At 40.0% G+C, this 21,935-nt stretch overlaps 2 non-coding genes and 1 pseudogene across 2 annotated transcripts; 2 read left to right on the top strand and 1 right to left on the bottom strand.

Annotated features, from left to right (window-relative positions):
• Positions 1–18,674, bottom strand: part of LOC134639346 (stromelysin-3-like) — a 45,920-nt pseudogene extending 27,246 nt beyond the window's left edge.
• Positions 1,330–1,401, top strand: trnac-gca (transfer RNA cysteine (anticodon GCA)). Its single transcript has one exon. It is a non-coding gene; the product is annotated as a tRNA-Cys (tRNA).
• Positions 1,852–1,923, top strand: trnac-gca (transfer RNA cysteine (anticodon GCA)). Its single transcript has one exon. It is a non-coding gene; the product is annotated as a tRNA-Cys (tRNA).
• Positions 18,675–21,935: the final 3,261 nt, after the last annotated feature.

Here is a 21,935-nt window from a genome sequence, read left to right as displayed (position 1 = left end):
TATGGCCATATTGGGTGGTGCGAATTGAGCATAACCTTTTGTTTGGTAGGGGTCAGTCAATCAGAAGAAAGTTCCCTTAAAGCAAAAGCCTGAGATAATGTCACAGACAGTGGATAAAACGAGGACTGGCACTAAGTAACTTTAGTAAATTCCTATTTAAATGGTACCTATTTGACTGAAAAACCAATGGATACTGGTTGATTGAAAGGTAGCCATGTCCTAAACCATACGCTTGTGCTCTTTTGTGTATTTTTTTTAAATTTTAACTGGGACTATAATGTGGAAAAAATCAGAAGTAAGACTTGAAAATGAACTGAATACAGTGACTGAACCCATAAACTCATCAGAAGAGTTTTTGAGGCCATAAAAAGTAAGAAATAGGCCAACAAGAGGTGCTGCCCCCTGCTGGCCTTTAAAAGAAAGCAAGTTTAAGTCATTTCTACACTGTCTTCACTTTTCAGACGTGGAAACTGTGGAAGAATGTGTGTTTATCACAGCAATAGAGAACCTGTATGGGGCTTTCATGTATTTATGTTCTTACAGAATTCAGTTGTAGTTGTTGCAGAGATAATTTGAGTGGCTGAGGAGGTATTGCTCAGTGGTACATTATTTGACTGTAGATCAAGAGGTCTCTGGTTCAAGTCTGGATGCCCCCTCTTTAAATAAGGACTGTGATTTAGTTATTTATTTGCTGAAGGTGAAAACAACCTTTCCAAGCTGCACCAATCAGCATTTATGGGGCTTTATGGCCATACTGGGTGGTGCAAATTGGGCACAACCTTTCGTTTGGTTATGGTCAGCCAATCAGAAGCAAGTTCCCTTAAAGGAGAAGCCTAAGATAATGTTGCAGACAGTGGATAAAATGAGGGCCTGTACTGAGTAACTTTAGTAAATTCCTATTTAAATGCTGCCTATCTGACTGAAAAAGATGATTTGATGATTGGTGGAATGAACATGCAGCTGACAAATCTGCAGAAAATAAAGAATAAATCTTGTTTGCATTAACTGGAATCTCATCGTCTCTCCCATTATCATTTCCCAAATTGCACATACTCAACTCCTCGTCTCCCAGTGGAGATGGGAACAAGGAAAAGACATGAGGAAGTCAGTCAACACACATTTAAGTAGAAGAGACATGACTTTAAAGTGATGCCTATTAATTAACTTAAAGTGATGTCACTTGATATATGAACTAATTTCATTTCACCCAAAAACTTCTATACAACTGGTCATTACAAAGAATGCAGCTTTAAAGCACATCCACATCACCTTCACTTTTAAAGACTGGACCCTATGTCCATCTTCTGTATACAGTCAAGAGCAGGCTGTGGGGGTATAGCTCAGTGGTAGAGCATTTGACTGCAGATCAAGAGGTCTCTGGTTCAAATCCAGATGCCCCCTGTTTTAATAAGAACTATGTTTAAATAAGGACTGTCCCTTGGAGCACCCCAAGGGTCACTGGCCCCTGGGGCCTGGAGTTCCCAACCTCTCCCCTGAGCCGCGCGCTTGTGCCTTTCTCTGTATTTTTTTTTTAACTTTAACTGGGAGTCTCTCCCATTATCATTTCCCAAATTGCACATGCTCAACTCCTCGTCTCCCAGTGGAGATGGGAACAAGGAAGAGACATGAGGAAGTGAGTCAACACGAATTTAAGCAGATGAGACATGACTTTAAAGTGATACCTATTAATTAACTTAAAGTGATGACACTTGAAATGAGAACTAGGTTTATTTTCTCAAAAACATCTATACAACTTTGAAAGAATGCAGCCTTAAGGCACAGCAACATCACCTTCACTTTCCAAGACTGGAACCTATGTCTAGCTTCTGCATGAAGTCAGTGGCTGCCTGAGGGGGTATAGCTCAGTGGTAGAGCATTTGACTGCAGATCAAGAGGTCGCTGGTTCAAATCCAGATGCCCCCAATTTACATGGGAGGAGATGTGATCACATTTATCCTGTGATGAAGTATTTTTATGCTGATGAGAGTGGACATTGCCCATATCCATACAGTCATAGCTTTCTACTCCTTCACCACCTGAATGAATATTTTTTGGAAGAATGATGATTAGAGATTTGGAGGATCAATACCAGGCTGCACTGAAGCTGTTGTGAACATTGTCCAAACACTTTACTAAGACGCTACAATTCCTTTACTTTCTCAGTCTCTATATTTGGCTCATTGTTCCTAAATACTTCACCATATTCACCATCTAATCTCTAACTGCGTCCATCTGCTGTTCGGTTTTGAGAAAACAGTTTTTTTTCTCGTCTGAAAAAGCCACCTGCTGAAGCAGAAAAACAATCGTATGTGCGTGCACCAAATGGTAACACTGCAGGACGCTTTTTCAGCTGCACATTTCGGATGAATCCCATGGCTTACATCAGCACGGAGTTCTCTCGGGACTGTAGAAGTTCACGTTTTATTATTGTAAGCTTTATTTAGCTTTATTTATAATCAAACACACATGCAGCAGAGCATATAGTTATAACACAGCTAAGGGCCCCAGTGTGTACCTATAGGTGAGGTCCGTCTTGTCCCAGCGTTGTCCATACAGGGTGTAGCGTCTCTGGCGGTATCGCCCCCGGTGCCGCCACTCTTCCTTGGTGGGGTAGTCTGGTACGCCGCAGCGGGGATGGTTCAATGTGCTGTTTGTCAATGAGTGTGCCTCTTTAACCAGTTCCTGAGTTTGAGGTGCTTTTCCTCTCTTCTTCAGCTCCTGAAAGTTTTCAGAGACCTGAAACAACAACGTGGTTTATTTAGACAACGTCATGCTTTCATAGGCAGGGACAACTTGGCATGTCTGTACGTGACCTTGTGGGTCAGTACTTACCACTTGTGTGCAGTTTGCTGTAGGCAGGGTTGGATCAGATTACTTTGAACATGTCAGTGAATACAAATTACTTGGCAGCTTTTTGTAAGTAGTAACTTAATCCACTGAACTAAAAGCAATCTGACACAATTACTTACCTAATCTGATTACATAGGCCTCACGGCTATATAGAGTTTGCATGAGCCCCAGTTTCTCCTGCAATTGATATCACAGCCCAACACACAAAATTGACCTTTAAGCTTATGTTTATTTTAGCTAAATGGAGCAATGCATATTAATTAACAGGGAGACTGAAGTCTGTCATGTAAATGCATCCGATTTGGCAACTATTTAGAATTGATTTATTAATAAGATGCACAATTACACGAATAACAATATTTGATTATTTCCAAACTACTGTTTCATATATCTGAAGAAAGAATTATCGGATGTTTGTTTAGTATGTGCTGCTCGATAACAGAAGACTGACTTCCCAGAAACACCAGAAACTTCCTCCAGATGTTATCAAAGACAAAAAAAGAAAAAAATTCTTGCCAATTAAAATATAATGTCATTGCACTTTTAAAAATGTTGTGGTTGTAATAAACTTCAATTCAGTTTCACGACAAAAGCAGCCACAGGGCAGGTTTTACTTTAACGTAAAGGCCAGTGTGGAAGTGAAAAAAATCTGCTTTGTTTTAACAGGAAGAGACCTTCAGCAGAACAAGGTTCAGTGAGGGCAACATTTCTATGGCCTCCCTGAGATGACGGCAGCGGGAGGCCAGTTGTTAAGATGGTGCCTTTCCGATGACCCACTAGATAAGCCCGTATTTTTACAATTGCTGTTTTGTTTGCAGCTGTTTGTGAGATTAGTGAAGCCAGATATGATGTCATGACGTTAGATGGAAATGCCATGACATGACAGCTTAGATTAAGTGTGCTGTAGCTATGTGGTTGTCCCACACTGTGCTGCCCATGCTTGAACCAATCATTTTAGCACGTGAAAGAACTGGTGACTTTTCAAACCTGACTCTTTAATCAGTGGAAAACCTACTCTACCTCCTGACCCACAGCTGCCCCCCTTTTAGGTTTCCATTTCTACTCAGTATTTAGTCAAAGAAGTATTTGCAAATCCCATTTGCGCAGTCCAAACTCTCCCCGTGGAGAGCAACAGAGGCATGTGCTGAAATGCAATCTCAAAACCAGATTTTTAGAAATGCTCTGCATATATAATCTTAAATTAAACACTGATGGACGCATAGAAGAGGAAGTGTTGCTTTATTCTGATATCTACCGGCTTAATCAGAAGCCTTACAACATTTTTCATTGCCTCTGCAGGCAATCACTAATGTTTCAGTCTGAATGACATAAACTTTGCAGTTAGAGGGTGAATGCTTGGCTCTGCACACACAGTTGTTGCTATAATATGTGCATCTTATCAGTTGTGAAGTTGCTACAAATTCACCAAAAGTTGTTATGATTCGTGGTGCAGGGAATGTGAATGTGTGAGGCAAACTGAGTGATAATCCAACTATAAGTTGTTGGGATATTTGACTTGGGACATAAAGTTAAAAAGAACAAAGAAGAAAAGAAGAAACAAAACAAAGAAAATAAGTAATAAGAAGGGAGAGAAGCAAAAACAAACTGCAGAAAGCCCTGAGGCAGAGGTCAATGTTCTCTGGATTTGAATCATCATCATTTTGAACCCCGAGGTTAATGACAGCATAACCTCATAATCAGGTCACTGAGTCATGTATTTTTCCTCAGTTTAAGAGCCAGTTGGTCCCAGAATGTCCCATTATCATTAATACCACCCTCCCCCCTGCTAGATCAAGAGGAAATGCCTCTGCTTATTTCCACAGAAGCAAATTACAGAGCGGATCTATCCCATCTGCACCTCCTCATCTCACTCTGTCCTCAGCCTAAAGCAAAACTGCATCTGCAGCTCTGCAGTTGCAGGGAACTGTTGGGTGTACTCATGCTATCACAAAATGATGTGCATTTCCTTTTCCGGTGCCACTCAGAAAAACCTGTGGGAAAAGACACTATCGATATACGTACAGATGAAACAAATTACCTCCATTATCAGTGCCCGTGAATCTTCCCACAGGCCATTGCAGCTCCGACATTTGCGGATATTGTCCTTTTACGAAATAATGAAGCATGCATGGATGGATGCATCTTCCCTTTGAGCACTAGTTCTCCTTGGCATTTAGGAATTAGCATTTGGTTATCAGTTTGCATGCTTGTGGGATGTTTCAAGATGAGACTTTTGTTGCACAATTAATATAAAAGGTGGGAGGTCTGTAGGTTTTTAAGACTCATTGTTAGTTTAAAAACAGTTTAAAAATATGTGTTACGTTTGTTGGTGCTCAGATTAAACATGGCCCAAATTCAAAATTATAAGGTCAATTTAACACAAGACTCAGATTGCCCTAAATCTTCAGTTTCATGCAGTTTTTTCTACTCTTTGATCTGAATTATGTCACAGGAAAGGGATGTTGCTAATATAGTCATCTCTGCCACAATGGCTCCACCTACCTGCTGTTTATTAAACTTTATGCTTATGAAGGGCAGCCAATCAGAAGACCCAGAACCTGCGGCAGGTGGAGACCAGGCTTAAGTGTTGCTATGCTAAGCTCACTGAGTCTGCAAAAGAGAACAAGGGCCAAACTGCAGTTAAAGCAGTGGAGTTTGAATATGTCTTCAGGAAGAGAAACTCAATGAAGAGACAGCAATCTGTGTGACGCTAGCCGTACTCCTGTCTCAGAAAGTGGAACTGCTATGCTTTGCTCTTAGACTCACTGCACTTGGTTGCACATCTTCACTCTTAACCTGCTGTTTGGACCTTGGTTTTTTGATCTGCTCTGGTTCCTTTGCGGTCTTTCCAGCTTTGCTGTTTTAATTCTTCTTCTCATTGGTGTCCTTCTGAGGGTTTCTGGTTCCTGCCTCCTCTAATGCTGATTGTTCTCTTTCACGGCCGTGAGAATGTGCAACCCAGTAGAGCACTTCACTGAGGTAACCTTGGCCTCAAACACAGATAGACTTCAGCTGGGTGTGTTGGTGCTTACTGTCACCATACATGGCTATGTTTTTTGGGCATTTGTGGTTTAAAGGAAGGGTGAGAGGAGCTAACAAATGCCATTTTGAGACTGGGGATGAACTGAGGGGTGAACCAAGATAAATATAATAATAATACATGTTCTGACAATTGGGCCATGTTCATTAATATGACAATAAACCATTTTATATGACAGAAAAGACAGAAAGGAAAAGCATAAAAAAGTTCTCCTTAAGAGTTTTCACCACTGACAGAGGAAATAAATCAAACATGAAGCATTAAACCTGCTTAAATTAAATGCTTCATTATGACAGATGATTTTGCAGTTATAGCCACAGAAAGAAGATGCTAATAATTTACACTTAAGGTGCAGGATAATGAAACAAAGCTATCCAGTGAACGGGTTCTGCAAAACTTTATGTCACCTGTTTGCAAAATTAAAAGGCCAAAATGTATTTTCAACCCGTCGTGCATCATTACTTTGATGTTACAGAGGTTTTGCAGTGCTGACAGAAAGCCAGGTCTAACCTTTACTATATCAAAAGCCCAACATGAATTCCCATTAAAGCCACACAACCTGTAAAAGCAAAATAATTAAACGAAGAATGCTTATCTGAGTAACGTCACAGTGGTGCATGTGCTGTGCTTAAATGAGCCTGACTCGCTCTGCTCTGCAGGACTCTACTGTGTCGCTGTTAGGTAGGTTATGGGGAACAAAACCCAGCAGGATTTGTGGAATGTGCTCCAGACTGCAGAAACGCAGTGACTGATGGATCTGGATTGCAGAACAAACACTACGCATACACAGCCCTCCACCTCCCGCGTTTCACTTTGTTTAAAGGAGATTTCAGCTGCTTGTTTTGTTGCAGAAAGGACTTATTCATGTTTGGGGGAATGTTTCTACTCATGTCCTGCAGCTTTTCTTTAAATGGCTTGTTAGTGTTGTTACGACTGAACAAAAAGGCCTTTTAAACAGAGTTTCCCCCCCCATGAGATTTCGAAGGCAGCCTTGGAAAGCTTACACCTTGTTCAGCTTCTTTCTGCTCTTCCTTGAGCACCAGTCTGATGCGAGCTTTCTGTCTCTGCGCTATTATCTGCCTTCCTGCAGTTCATACTGACAACAAAAACTTCAGATAAACAACAAAACCCTTATCACGATACGATGTGTTCTGAAACTTATCTATCTAATGGCTGCTGATCTTAAACTGGAGGAAAACATTACAAGCACAGAACATATCTTACTTGGCAAAGCCAGTGAGTTCATGTTCATTTAGTTCAATTACAGATTATGCAAAATGTATCACATATTTTTTATCATGGCTTTGAGGTTTTGTTTTCATTTTTTTGGTCATTCTGTTGCACTTTTGATGTTTCACTTCCTCTCTGCCAGTTTGCCTCAAGCAGAAACAGTAAATCAGTACAGCTAGTAAGTGCCAAAAAGTGCAGTTCCTCTAACGGCCACTTGAGGCTGTCTCCACAAGTGAGTCAATCGCCACAGACTCCCATGTTAACATGTCCAACTTTTCAGAAGAAACATATGTTTGCAGCCCGGTATAAAAAAAGGTTTTTGTCGTCATGTACAGTTCCCTTCGCCTTATTAACTGTATGGATGTTTTTGTTGTAATAACTCAACCATTTGGAGACTGGTGAGGCTTAAAGTTAGCGCTGCGGCTGCTTTAACTGACACACATCCACACAAATGACTGCAGCTGCTATCTGTCTGTTAGGCCTCACCTCGGCAAATTGGAGTCACTGAGGCTGACCTCTTGCTCGTGTTTGTGTTCTTGAGATTATTTATCTGTGCAAGTGATAATTACAAGCACAATGCAGCAACGCAGACAGATAAAAACACATTTTAAAAACACCTGTCATCATCATAAGAGGTCATGGCCTGTTCTAACCTTTAGGCAGCACTGGGGCAATGCCTTCTGTGCAAACCATCCCCAAGCCTCACATAGGCTAACTTAACCCCCCCCCCAAAAAAAACCTTAAAGGTATTTTGTGATATAAGTTAAAGTCTTTGCCTGGTTGTTTTTCCACCCCTGGTCGTTATCATCTCAGGTGTTTGAACATAATAACAATAGCTGTTTTGCTGACAGGACAGCACGAAGCCTCTGTGGTTTGTGTTGATGACGGGGATTTGAACTGTGAATCACCTGGACACCAGCCAACCCCGGGCTCTAAACGAGACAGTTTAGACTGAAGCTGCCCCCCACCTGATCTCAATCACATCCGTGCTGAGGTGAGCGAGTGTCGGCTTTCAGGATCGTAAAACTATACCTGGCGCTGGGTACACAGGGTTGGAGTGTGGGGGGCGCTGCTTGGTCATTTCAAAGAAATCCTGTTAAAGACTAAGCCTCCCCAGCTGTGTGTCAAATGGATTGTTTGACCCGCGTGACCCCGCAGTCATAAATGTGCCTGATTCTTAACAGGTTCACTGACGTTCAAGGTTAAACCCAAGCACAGGTATTATCTTCACCTAAATGTGTTTTGGTTTCAAGCTTCGTTTACTGAGCTTTAACTTTAACTTGCTTGTTTTTCTGCAAGTTTAAGTTTGTACTCAAGATAATATCTTAGCCGATGTCGTTGATGAAATGCAGTGTAACAGAGTCTGATGTATTATTTTTCCCAGTTAGAAAACAAGCTGATGGATTTTTAATCTTCAGCAGATAAAAAGTTAATTTCAGACTCCGAGTGCAGCTTCAAACAGCATATATTTAACCTAAAAGAAGAATCTTTGGAAAACAATGAGTTTTTTGGGGGAATATTTTAGGATAAACGTGTTCTGTCTTACCAACATTTTAGGTTGAGCCCAGTTATATGAAAGACCGCTTTGTTTGATGCCACCTCCACAACTTTGCTGATGAGACTTCGGTGTTGCAGGTGCGCACACACAGACAATGGAAATCCTGTCAGGAGAGTGTGTGATGATGTTTGAGAAAGAAATGAAAAACTACCTTCAGGACAATTAATCTGTCACTTTCTGCTGAGAATGCAAGTTAACGATGAGACACGAAATCTCCAAAAAGCCCGAAGGCCTAGAAGATGCTCTCTCACGCTGAGAGCATGTGGAGGGGGTGTGCGATGGTGGCTGCGAAGGGGGTCATCCGTTACATGCACGGACACATCTAGCTTCTGGTTACAGTGTTGACAAGATCTGCAAGAAGCAGTGCAGGAGATCTGCAAGAGGTATTTAGAGAGCACAGAGAGACAAGTCTGTGCACGGTGCGTCTGAAGAGCGTCTCCAGTCTGACAACAAATCCACCGCAACCCCCGCCGGGTCACTGATGTGACAGAGAACCTCCAGGGAGATGGTTTCCACTCGTTTGAAGAAGAAAAACACTTTCATCCACAGCACATCTTCACACGAGCAGAGAGGTCCTTCAGTTAATATGTTACAGACATTTGGGAAAGCTGTTAGTGAAAGCACATGCAACTACTTCTGGAGTAGTTATTCCAACTTCATATTTTTTAACTGAAGAAAGAAATTACCAGAGGAAAGTACCTGTGATGACTTTAATTTACATGTTTATACTTCAGCTTTTTGTGAATGTTTAATGACTGGTTTAACTTTAAATTTTAAAGCCAGGTTTCTGCTGGGCCACTGACATTCCTTAGTGTCCTTTTGTATAGTCTTTGATAGACACAGAGCATAGACACAGATCGAAGGAGAGTTCCTATTACAAATTTAACTCTTCTGTTCAATTTCATACTATTTATATAATTATTTCAACATCACAGCAGACAAAAACTTTCAAACGCTAACAAACACAGCTGGAGTCAAGAAATGCATCTCTAAAATACTGAAAAAAGTCTAACACAGTAAAAATGTTACAATTACCAACCAAAAAAGCACAAGCGTAGATACTCACTGTTGTACTTTTCTCTGCATCTGAACCACACTCCATAAGACCATGAAAAGTATACTATTTTATGCCTAATTTAAACTGTGTTATCGCTGGCATTTTTCATAGATTCAGCTAAAGAAATGGGGGGAAATGTGTTTTTGTGACGAGTTGCTATAACAAAGTGCTAAAAAATACTATTTGAAATTATTACTTTGCTCAGTTGTCTGTTATTGGTAGACACAACATTATTTCATCCCTTAAATTAGGTGTCTTTTTATGCTTCAATGATTTATAGACAGAGTTTAAAAATGAAAAGACAGCCAGTCTCCTTGGAAGCAAAATATAAAGAAATAAGGGGTGGCTCAAGATTTATTGTATATATTTTCTCAGATTTGTTAACTGTAGTTTTATGATAGACATTGTTTTTATTAAAAAATGCATCTGGGGGAGATTCTTCTGAAAAAGTCACATTTTTAATAGACCCTTTGCTTCAGTACAGCAGAGTGAATTACGTCCACACAACATGTGTTTTGAATAAGGACCGTAGGAAATCTATAACTGCAGCTTAAGTATAAAGGAAATTGGCTACATAAAAAAAGGAAATTATAAAATTTGATATGAAAACATCTTCTTGAAACTCAGAGAGTAGCACAGACTGGTGAAAAGGAAAAGGACCCCAGGGTGCGTCGATGTCTGAAGTGAAAAAAAAAGTTTCAAAGAGGCGACAGGTGATGCTGCCAGTGCTTCAAACAATGGTCTTTTTTATGGCAGAAAAACAAGAAGTATAAAGATTTTTTCATCAACATGATATCTGAGTATCCAAAAGAAACAGTCTAAACCTAATCCGGATAACAGGAAGTAAGTCATAAGTGAGTGTTTACTTGAGGAGACAGATAAGGATTCATTTTAAAGGGTGTGCTCTTACTGAAACAACGGGGAAAAGGATTGCTTACAGTAGGAGAACATTTATTGTACTAGATGGGGGGTGGGGATGGTGGGAGTATAACAATTTTTCATCAAGAAATACTTTGTTATCTTCCTTCTTACTTTGCTAATCCAACTTATCTTCTGATAATCAGAAACACCCGGCAGTTGAAGGTGATACAAACCATCTGGGCATCTGCTTGAATCTCTTATCTTTCCTGTCAAGAAAAAAAAAAAAAAAAAAAACGCTTCCTCATATGACCTCAGACTCGCAGATCTCCTGTTCGCCTGGCCGCAGGATGATTTCACTGCTGATTGTGATTATTAATTAGAGAAAAACCCCAGGAGAGCCAGCTACCAGGAAAATCAGGCTGCCCTGGCTTTTCTTTAAGGTTACTGTGGTGTGATTTGCTATTCGGCTTTTAGAGAAAAGTAAACGACACAAGTAAGACGTGCCAGAGTTAAAGTGAGGACATCAGGTACAAGGCTTCAACATCTGGACTAGTTTTAACAGGATTTCTTTCCAGAGAAGGGAAAAATCCTGCAGCAAGGCACCAAACTTCCTGTTTAAAGGGGGTTCTTCTGCCCCGCTGTTGCTAAGTGCATGCACACTGGCTGTTGCTGATCTTGCTCTGATACTGTGTTTCTAACTTTTGTTGTGTAAATAAATTTTAACTGAGCATTGCTCTAAGCTACAGAAACTAACTGAACTTAAACAATAACATTAAAGAGTCCTGGATGTCCAATAAGCAGTGGCCTTTTCAGTAGCTATGTCATGCTACCTGAATTCTTTTCCTTTCCTGTTTCTGAGCTGCTATGGGTTAAAAATCTTTAAAATCTTTGTTATGCTTTTCAGCCTTCAATCTTCTCCTCCTCTTTTCTAGCTAGATGCTACTACTACTGCTGTGCAAACTTCTATAATTTTGCTCATAGACAGTAGAAATGATGCACGTAGCCTACAGACCTGAAAAGTGAAGCCAATAGGGAAGGGCATCACAACTGCAGTCTTTTTACCAGCCAGTGGGGGGCATCACCTTTCATTGAGACATGACTCCAGCTCATGTGATCCATGAGCTCTGTAAACTCTTCCCTGACGACTGTGGTCATTTTTTTTTTTGCCATTTCACCAATCACAAATTATTAGCCAATGAGCATGTGCAGTGCCCTGTTTCTCGCCCCTCGCTCATCACATCTGATTTCAAAACACCAAGATGGCGATGGCAAAAATGCTGTGCTCAAGGCTTCACAATTACAGAACTTCACCACCGACTGAGTAACATCAGCCTGCATCAGTCACGACTACTTGGTGTACGGTTCTAGCAGAACGAACAGCACATCTAGCACCAAAAGATGTTTAACTCTTGAGGAGAACGTATGCGCTGTGTCTAACAGATGTGATTGATTGGTCACGTTCTTACCACAGATTAATCAGGCTCAAGTTTTATTGGGGACTGGACCAGTAAAATCCACCGTAAAATCCAAATACAAAATTGTTCAACAGATTTGTGTTTACAGTAATGCAGTTTGAGCTCTAGCACCAACCTGAAACGCTGCATGCCAATACAAACAAGTGGGTGACATCACTATATACAGTCGCTATATATACTTTTATATGTAGCCTATGCACTCATAACCTTTTTGGGTGCATGAGCAGTGCTGCTTGAACTGTGTAAATTGAGTTTTCAGTTGTTCTTTATTTAGTTTAAGACAACAAAACAACAGGTGAGACCTGCTCCTACAAAACACCTGAGACAGAAATCCATAAATCCATCTTAGAATCTTAAAGACTTTATTATGAATACTTTATAAGTGAGAATCAACAGATTCTTCCCACATTACAATATTATTGCAACGCTTCCCTCTCGGTGCCATATTATTGCGATTTTTAATATATTCTCACATGCTGAGTGCATTATGGCGAATTACTATTTAATCACATTTTTTCAACTGCAAATTATGTCCTCAAAGTAAAACTTTGTCTTTACCTGTTTTATCTAATAAGATAAAGTTATCTGATTTCAGTTATTTTTTTCACTAACACCTAAAGACTAAAGATGGAGTCTGTCTGATATCAGTCTGTGATTACAGTGGAGGAAATTATTTTTTGATGCCTCGCTGAATTTGTAGATTTCCTCACTTAGAAACAAATAAATAATCTCTAATTTCATTTAGTTCTAGTTTATTTTGAACCAAGACGGACAAAATATCAACCAAAAAATCTATAAATAACACATTATATAAAAGTTCTGAACTGATTTGGGTGTCATTTTGTGACATACGTATTTGATGCCCTACAATTCAGCCAGAACTCCGACTCCCAGAATTCTGTGTTGGAGGTTTTTCCATTGAGCCGATTTAATGCAGATTTGCTAACATTAACTCATACATGTGATGAATGAAACGAGCCCTCTTATTCATAGTAATCCCAGAATATTTGAATAAAATAATGATAATTGGTGTTCCTGTATCGCCACTCAAAATATCACGATACCATTGCTATATCGATTTTTCCCCCCAACCCTTTCCATAAAATGTTTACCTCGAGGCACGCTGGTTAGGCTACATCCTTGATGTCATCCAGCTTTCTTGCATCTACACTTGCATCTAACCAGAAACTGCTGCAGGTGGGCAACTGGTTCATGTGCCGCTATGACGAGCTCACCAAGGCTGCAAAGTGAAACTACCTCCTGCAGCAACAGTCCAAGAGTATGGAGTCAGACCTTGCATGTGCACACCTACTGCCCCACTACAGACACAAATACAGTGTAATTCTCTGGGAGACATTGCATTCAGTCAGTAGAGCAACCTGAACTGGAAATATAAAGGTCTGATACCATCCACCTCCTCTCACCTTGTCAGTAAAGGATTCAGAATGAGGCTCCTCCTCTTAAATAACAAAAGCTGTATTAAGGAGGGGTGCATGTACTTTTTAAGTGTATCCCCCTCCTGTGGTGTCTCATTCGACAATTTGAGCCCGCTGCAGCTGTGACCCAGATCCGCTTGATGGGAACCTAGGCTGGCTCTGATGTCACCATTGCTCTCACGGTTCCCCGGCCAATCCCTTTGCTTGAATGGCATCAACGTGATGGAAAAAAACAGACCGGGAAAACCAAGGGGCACTCCGGTTTTACTGACAAAAGCGAAATGCAAACAGTTAGCTCTTACGGCCCCCTTACCCCAGAGAAAACAGGCGCTATGTATCCCACTGCCCTGAATGCCACAGACACACGGGCCTGCCCGGGCTTGTGTGATCGCTCACTCTGTTGTCAAAAAACAGAGAAACAAACTGACAACACTGCAGATTACACTTTCCAATGAAATGACCAGGAGTCATAAAAGCATTTTCGTCACAGCTGTAACATAGTTCTGACAATGTGTTGCTAGTAAGGCAATATTTTTCACACCGTGACAATAGTCATAACAACACTGCAGTGATCTGATGTCTGATTACTTTAAATTAAAAAAGAGGAAAGAATTGAAAGAATGTGGAAAACAATATGTGAAATTATTCAAAACAATGGAAGCACAACAGCAGGGCAGGTTAACATGTCAGGCTGTGATCAGCTGACCAGTGCTGCTCACTCAATATTCACTGCTCTTTGTGGATTTAGCCAGCTGTACTCGACAAAATGTAAGCAAATGTTTTGAGAGTTATCACTGACTTCTAAAGACCGAGTATATAAGGTAGAATTTGGTGGGTAAATCTAACCAGCGTTATCTCCTTAAATATGAACTGCATGTGAACCAGGCAGCATGGTGGTGCAGTGAGAAGCTTGTTGCCTTACAGCAAGAAGGTTATGGGTTTGATTCCTGAGTTTGTTTTCTCTGTGTCTGTAGGGTTTTCTCCTGGTACTCTGGCTTCCTCCCAAAGACATGCATGAGGTTACGTTAACTGGTGATTCTCAATTGACCATGAGCATGAATGGTTTTCTGTATGTGTTAGTCCTGTCTGGGTTGTACCCTGCATCTTGCCCTATGGCCACTAGGATGGTCTCAAACTCAACAGTGAACCTGAATTGGTATTAGCAGAAGAAGATGGATGGATGCCTGTTACCCTTGATGCAGCCTTACATTGACCATGAACACCACAGCCTTCTCTGCACCAGTCCAACATAGTGTATCGCAGTAAATTCATCATAGTACTGACCACTAAACAGGCCATTTCACAAAAACATAATTCAGCAACACATCATGCATAACTGTTTTTCTTTTTTAATAAAACCAATTATAACATTACATGTAAGATTTAATTTCCCAATTTACCAACTTTCACTTGCTGAGCAGCCTCACCTTTGATAATAATCTCTCATCTTCCTCTCATGTTCTGTTTTTGTGCTGGAATGCTGTTTAAGGTCATTCTGACCGACTTTAAGCCTGGCTGTCATCATGACTAATTAATATTGTTTCATTTCACCTGTTTTCATAAAAGAACTATCCCCAAGTATCTTCCTCGGAGCGAAGAACACTGCCTGTTTATCATTTAGCACTGGTATTGTATCAGTGATAAGTTTCAGCAGATATCCAAAGCCTATGAATCATGTTGGACCTGGAAAAAGTCTGACTGGTACGTGGTATCACTAAATTAAGGATTATTTTGAACTATCAATCATGCTAAGCTACTCTACAAACAGTCTAAAAAATATAAAAAAATATATAGACCTGGAAATAAGTAAAGTATGTTCCTGTCTTTGCAAACTGGGGTCAGACAATTTTCTACATGACAAATGCAGCGTGTTACAGGCCCTAATCTCCACCATTGCTTATTCTTCACGTAAATCATCACCGGAGTTAAAATGTGTGACAAAGCACAAAAAAACAAAAAGAAAAAATGAAAACAAATTCCGAGCAGCGAGACTTCTTTATAGGATGTTGTCACCTCAATGCTGAATCATCTCTCGTCTTATAATTTGACACGGCATTGAGGGTCAAACAAGCTACACAAAGCCCAGCATCTGTGATAGTCACAGAAGCATCTAGAGAAGTATTTCATAGCAAAACATGTTCATTTTCAACTTTGTGCTATCAAACAAACCATAGAGTGCTTTGAAGAATCAGATTCTATAATGGAAAAAAATACAATCCTTTATAGCACTGACTGATTAGGAATGGGGCTTGGATAGCAAGTTAGCAGTAACATGCAGTCAGTAACAAAGATATGCATAACCCAGACCCCACACTTTGAGCTGTAATCAGGTCCTGCTGAACCGTCCTCTTTACATCATCCTAAATGTCTCCTGTAATTCAGTGGGAGAAAAGTGTGGCTAAAGAACTTGCCTCTTCCAATGAAAGGAAGTTACCATAAAGTAGAGCAGACATCAGATCATGGATACCAGCTCTCCTGTCTTAGACAATACTGCTCCACTGCTTAAATAAAAAATCTTGTTTACTATTAAGAAAACTAGAAAAGAAATACTGGGTATCTTCTATTATTGTAAGTAGATTCATGTTATCTTAATTTTTCACTTGAATTCTTGATTTTACTGCACCCTAAACAGCCATTAGAAAGTTACTTCTTGGTTTAACTTAAAATATTGAATGTTGAAAATGCTTAAAGATTATATGACTGTTTAGACTAGTTTCCAGTTGTGTAGCAATGAACGTATTCTGTCTGCTTGTTGCAAAAAGTACTCAGATTGTATAGAAATTTTTGAAGAATTGGACCCTACTCTTTACTTGCTGATGGTATTTGCTGATATCGCTGTTAGTATTTGTAACAGCTGAAAAAGGAAAATTTTATGTAAAAAAAGAGCCGGGAGAAACACCATTCAAACATATAATGAGCTGATGTTGCATAGTTTGTCCACCAGAGGGCACTCTGCAACTTCCTTGTGTTTGGACTGGCACAAACACAGTAACCAGCTGCCCTGAGCCGCTTCAGGCAGAGTGTTAATGGGTAATCTTGTTGTAAAAATAAAACAGATTATTTTTAAGCTACATTGTCATATAATTTAATTTATTTAATTCTTAAATAACTACACATAACAGATATGAGTGAAATCTGTTTATGTTGTGCGTGCCTGAAAAATATCACTTCCTGGTAATAAATAAAAGGCCCTCATTCCAGGATAAATATTAGGGAGAGGACGTGCTACCAGTGTAGTTATCAAGAGCTCAGTCGGAGTTACAGGCAATTAGAAACCAATGACAACATATTTATAAATGCTGTATTCCAACCATACCAGTAGATCATGCCAGGGCAGCAGTCACTGGCACGAGTTCTGAAGACTCGTCCAACAAAGTGTATGAACCTGCTACCAAACTAGCTTGCTGTTATGGTAGACCAGTCCTGGCATGTTCTCACCTGATCAAGGACCTGGTGTGAGCTTGGATTAAGACCTTTACAGGAATAGCTTTCCCTGCTTTAGAGTTCAAAACTCGCCATTGCATTTCTCATGAAACAATTGGTTGTTAATTTCCCAGCTGACAGATACACTTGCCTTAAAGTATTCTTATTTCTCTGGAAATCTCTTGTCAGGAAATCTTTACATCTTGTGCTGTGCAACTTTTCTCCAAATTGCACTGTGTGTAAAACATAATGCACATTATTTACTCTACACATCAGTATCTAAAAATAGGTTAAAAAAATTCTTGTTAACTTGTAATCAGAAGAATGTAATCATTATTCCGGGTAAGGATTACATTCTTCTCTGTAACTGCATATGCGAGCTGCCAGATTGTTTTGATAAAATGCGTTTTTGCTGTATACCTGTAAACAGGACATTCCTTAGAACAAGCATCCATGTTAAACAGGCCTTCACTGAGTAAATAACAGTTAAATAATCTAGAAAGGAGTCACGTGATGCAGGAGGAGCTGTGTAAGCAAAAACACGGATTAAAGGAGTAGTAAACATAGCTGAATCTTAAATTACAATGCTAGAATAAATAGTTACATTAAACAAGACTGCAGCATGTGGTCAAGTCCCCCATAATGGCAACAGACCAAACAACTGCTAAATTAGAAAAGCCACCACAGCACATGACAATGACAGAAAGACGCCATCATGCCGGGGCCATATGGAGGACCCCTCACTTTTATGGTGTTGTTGACAAAATGCCTTTAAGAGCTGTTATTACAGCTTCCTGCCCTGCAGACAGACTGCAGGAGCCCTGCAACCTTAATTTTCTCTCTCCCTCTCTCTCCGAAACCATCAGATCCTCATTACATCCGAGTCAAAACCAAAACACTCTGCTGTCACCCTGCGTGCATGCAATGCAGAAGACGTCAGGTTTGGCTGCAGTCACGCTCGTGGATGCTGCTGCTGAGCAGACAAAAAGTAAACAGTGATGATAGTAATTTCTTCAAAGTAAGAGCAGCTCTCGGGCTAATTACAGTGACAGGTCAACTGCTGCGCGCCCCTAAAATAGCCATTTTCTTAATTACAACACAAGGGTCATTGGTCGTGACGATTGAAAGCCACGCGCGTGCACGTGCGAGCACTTTTGCAGCTGGAGAAACACGTAAGAAAACCTGGAAGTAATTTCAAGTCAAGCCGTTTTTATGCAACAATTAATAGCGTGTTTATTCTGGAGCAGACTCTAAAGTCTGCACGGTAAAGCGGGCTATTGTGCACGACTGTGTGCACATGTGTCCGTGTGTGTTTTAGGGGGCGTTGGGGCCGATTGTAGCAGCAGAAAGAATGAAGAAAGCAAACACTGCACAGTCCTTCAAAATGAAAAGCAACAAGTCATGTTTGACTCGTGCAACAGTGTCAGAGCTGAACCACCGCGACTCATTCAAAGTTTACAAACTTCTGCAAAAGCACGGATGCTTCCACTCGGCGACAAGTTACAAAAATGGGGAAAAAACAGGCGTGCTCCAACTCACCGGTGCCTCTTTGTACCTGCTGGACCCCCGCGCTGGAAGACAAAGCATGACCTGTAAGTACTGCAGCGCAAAAACACAGCAGCACACGACCAGAGAAGTCCGCATCATTGCAGCCATCGGAGCCGTGGTGGTGGTGGTGCACAGGAGAGCTGTTTTTTGGCGCAGCTGATTGCGGAGTGCAGAGCCCGGAGTCACACCGCTGCAGGATCTGGGGCAACTTATATAGACAGATTTCTTTGTTCTCAGTTTTTTTCTCCAGATAGACTTTCTGTTTTTTTCTTCTTCTTTTTTCTACAGCCCCGGGCTGATAATACCACCCGCTACCATGTGACTCGTAACCCTTTCACTGCCACGCCTGTCAACGCAAAACAGATGATGTTGATGGCTTTGGGATTTTCACCCACCTGTTATTTTTATTTATTTATTTCAGAAACAAGATTAAGTTTAACTCAGGATTAAGTTTAAGTGGGGAAAGTGCATGAACTATAAACTCAAACACATGTACAGCGGAACTATTCAGTACTTTTAGAAAAAATGTAATGCGATTATTCTGAAAACAAGATGAAATAAGAGTGAGCGGGGGAATTTGTTTTTTAAACTTAATTTCCATAATCACGCAGGTAGCATGTAATCGGCTCTGTCTGTCTTTTTGTTTGTTCGCAGTTAACACTTTTCAAGATATCATTTTTAAATTCTGTGTGATGGTAGAAACCAAAAACAGCCAGAGCTGATTTATTCTTCCTGAAAATATGTTCAAGGTCAAAGTCAAAGTGATCTACAGCAAATATGAAAATCAATAATCCCACTTTTTAAAATATTGTCTTCAAACTTCACATCAATATACTATTGAGTCATATACCATATGAAAGGGCACGGAGAGAACTGTACAGCACACTTTTTATTAAAAAAAGAAAGACCTACAAGATCACACTGGTGCTATAAAGTTTAGCATATTCACACAATGCATGAATATATCTTCAAACCTCATTTTCGTTACAGCTTATAGAAGCCAAAGTTTTCAGCCAATTTGGCTCCGACCATATGTGCAAAGATAATAAAATAAAGCATTTCAATATGTAATTCTTCAGTGTCACAGGTCAAAGGTCAGGGTCAGGTGGTTTCCATTGGATGATGCCCAAAATGTAAAGCAATAGATTATGTTGATGTCATTGGGCGACATAAGCATTTTCTTTTTTTGAGATCTGTAGAACATTGATTTTTCAACACATAAATGTATGAATTCACAATAACACACAAAGATTAATACACTACTAGATTTCCATAGTACCAATGCTGACATCAGCATTAATAATCTATAAAAACTGTTGATATCATCGCATTGTAATAAAAAAGGCTGACATCAGCATGTTGTAATAAGAATATCATAAACCATCAGAGTTTTAGGATTGTGTTCGGCCTTCTGGTGGAATGTAATGGTATCACATGCAAAGCAGGTGTGATTTAAACTTTTTGTGTTGCCTGACACCAAACCCCCTTTTCTTGGTAACATTTTGGGTGATTGTGCCAGCACATTACTGAGTTAGGTTAGGGTAAGCACTTATACAATGACATAATTCTGAGTGCATCATTAGGAAATAAGACTCTGAGTTCATTTCCAATAAGTGTTATTATTAAAGATTTAAAACCTGTAAATCAGGGTGTCCTTACTTTCACAAAATTCCCTTATTGTTGGAAGTGGCTGCAGTGGAACTGCTGCCAATCTCACCTCTGTTAGGACTGTCATGTCATGGAAACTTTATTACTACATTAGCTACAAACACCCGGAAGGGGTGAGGACTGGACCTCAAAGTTTGTAACATTTAACTAAACAAATGAAAACTTTGTGTCTGTACATGGTTTTTAATACTCTATTAAAGCGTAACATGTCTAAAAGTAGACTTGTAAGTGATAACACTGGACCTATATGACCTTTACAGATGAGTGATGTACCCCAAGGAAGAGAGGTTATCCAGAGATTCCACTGGATTCAGTGTAGAGTCTGTAAACATATATAACTGAGTCATTTAAATTGTAATAAAGCTTAAAGTTGTGTATGAATAAGGACAGGCCTCCTTTGATGACTGGTGTGCCAAAAGATATAACTGATAGATGTCTGCTTTTACACACCTCTGATTATTTGAATTACTGAGCTGGTTTTCTGTCCACTGTTTCAAGGTTGTGAACACTGGTGCAGTCTATCCTGGCTGCCATGGGGCAAGAGGTGGGTCACCTGTCTGACACAGCGCTAACACATTGAGAAAGACAACCATTCCCACCTATGACCAGCTACGAATGGCCAATTGAGCTAACATGCATGTAGTTGGACTGTGGGCGAGTGAACACAGGGAGGAGGTACAAACCCAACCTCTAGACTGCCACATCGCTCATTTTGGAGCATTTTAATGCAATTTTGTGACAACTAATATGAAATAATGATGTGTTTATTGTAATAACAGCCCTGTTTGTGTGTGTGTGTGTGTGTGTAATTGAAAAACTTAATAGCCAAATAATATCATATAGGCAGGTCAAAAAACACCAAAAGTTATTCTAGTCATCAATTTCACTGACTGCAAACTTTATTTCAAAACAGTTTTGTTTCATAAATGCAAACTAATTAAATTCATGCATGCATCACTTTAATGTAGCTAGCAGTAAAGCTCTTGCTAACCATTTACATAAAAAGCGTGCTTGCATGTGGTTTTCTCTCCTGGTGGTGTCATAGTTGACCCATCATTAATACATCGTTCAGTACTACATTACAGCATTAAATATAACACTGATAGATTAATCCTATTAAATGCATTACTAGAATTTTGTATGAGTAATCTGATAAAAAAAAGTAATCTGATAAGAAAGTAATTAGTAACTGAAGTTACAGTGACCCCTGTCTAGGGCAGCCCTGTGACAGCTGGGATAGGCTCCAGCCCCCCTGCAGCCACGAATTGGATAAGCTGTGAGTGGATGGAAATGGAATACAAGTATTTTAGTTGCACAATTTAGCTTGTACTTGTTGCACTTTGTTACTTTCCAGTACAGTGTTGACGCAAGGATAAAACTTCAAAAATACTTGGAATATCCATCAGTCTATTTTTATCAGTTGCAGCGCCGTCCCTTCGTGAGGAAAACCTCTTTGTGAGCCAGTGTGAGAACACTTCTGTAATTATAACCACTAATAGCGGTAAAGAATTTAGCAGTGCCTTTCTGTGTAATGACTGTCAGGTTTCTGAAGGCTATTTGAACGTGTAAAAGGGTTTCAATAAATCTGATTGGCTGACAGAGAACTGCAAGCCCTGCACCACATCAGGCCTGTTATCTGCAAGTGTAATGACAGAGAAAAAGGAAAGGCTCTGTAAGAAAGTAACACTACTAATTTCTGGACAGGAAACTGTAATTAATGTTACTGCATGCAGATGAATTACGTAAACAGGCTGATTTAAAGCTTGCACTGGGCTGATGAGAGTATATA

Source organism: Pelmatolapia mariae, linkage group LG12, assembly GCF_036321145.2.
Source record: "Pelmatolapia mariae isolate MD_Pm_ZW linkage group LG12, Pm_UMD_F_2, whole genome shotgun sequence".
NCBI lineage: Eukaryota > Metazoa > Chordata > Actinopteri > Cichliformes > Cichlidae > Pelmatolapia > Pelmatolapia mariae.
The sequence above is the reverse complement of the archived record's forward strand: the minus strand, read 5'-3'. Positions and strand labels throughout refer to the sequence as shown.